This window comes from Acyrthosiphon pisum, chromosome A1 (assembly GCF_005508785.2).
Source record: "Acyrthosiphon pisum isolate AL4f chromosome A1, pea_aphid_22Mar2018_4r6ur, whole genome shotgun sequence".
Taxonomy (NCBI): domain Eukaryota; kingdom Metazoa; phylum Arthropoda; class Insecta; order Hemiptera; family Aphididae; genus Acyrthosiphon; species Acyrthosiphon pisum.
In genome coordinates, this window is record NC_042494.1 from 170,631,344 (window position 1) to 170,632,780 (window position 1,437).

Below are 1,437 nucleotides of genomic sequence, written 5' to 3' on the forward strand. Positions count from 1 at the left end.
TGAATTCAAATTTAATACCATCCATTATACAGTGACCCACTTGTAACCTACTGTACAGCAGAGCGAAATCCACTTACCCACCTTTTTTTTTCTGAAAATATTTTTTATTGTGTATAATTTATAAAGCAGAGACCCGGGAGACCACCTATCGAATTTTTTCATTGGCCCTCAAATGCAAAGAGTACAAAAATCGCGCGATCCGTTCGCTATTTTCCCTCCATTCTCCTATACAGGGTACAAAATTTCGCCACAGGCAGCGCCACACGAGTCTTTGCTTTATAGTTAAGGATTGGAAATTTAAAACCAGGTTCCACGTAAATAGGTTTAATTTAAATTAGTTTTTTCACACTAATATCATCAAATATAATAAGTAATATCATAAGCTTTGTTAATTTTAATTTTAATATAATTTTCAATATATTAAATAAAAAATATTACTTTTGATATTACTTTTTATTACACATAGGATTCTAAACAATTCATATCAATAATTTGAATTTACTTCAAAATACATTTTTACGATAAGATTTAAGCAATGCAAAATACGATGCAAATTCTGGAACCCAGTCGATGTGAATCAGCTAAATACGAATATAAGAAATCGTCGTATGCGGAAATATATGATGTGCTTCAAACCCTACGTAGGTAAGTTGTAAGTAATTTAAAGTTCTAGATAAATATTAGTAACACGTTATTGTTTTTAGAGATGAGTCTCTTTGTGATATTAAACTAGAAACAGACGATGGTGAAGTTATATCTGGTCATAAAGTAGTTCTGGCATCGTCTAGTCCATATTTCCATGCAATGTTCACAAGGTTTTCAGAAAAGAATCAAGATATCGTTGTTATCGGACAGTTGGATTCAAGTGCCTTACATCTCCTAATCGACTTTATTTATTCTGGTAAAATCATTGTCACTGAAAGAAATGTACAGGTAATAATATAGATAATGCTTTATTTATTTATAGACGAAAACATTATTAAAATTGTTTTTGTTTATTTCTCAAGGATTTGTTAGCAGCATCAAATCTTTTGCAATTACAAGAAGTCAAAAAGGCATGTTGTGATTTTCTGCATTCTCAAATATGTCCTACAAATGTTATTGGGATAAATTATTTAGCTGATTTACATAGCTGTACAAAATTATTAACAAGTTCAGAATTATATTTTCAACAACACTTTTCGTACGAAATATTATTTATTATTATGGTTCTATAAGAAATTTGTATTTATTATTGTTATAATATGATTCTTAGGGATGTGGTAGAAGGAGAAGAATTCCTTTCCTTGTCATCCGAGAAAATGGTTAAATTGATATCTAGTGATGAATTTACAGTTCCATCCGAAGAAAAAGTATGCAATATAATATTGATAGTCGTTATATTTTAGTACCTATAACGGAAATTTAAGTAACCTATACTTACATAAATATATTAAA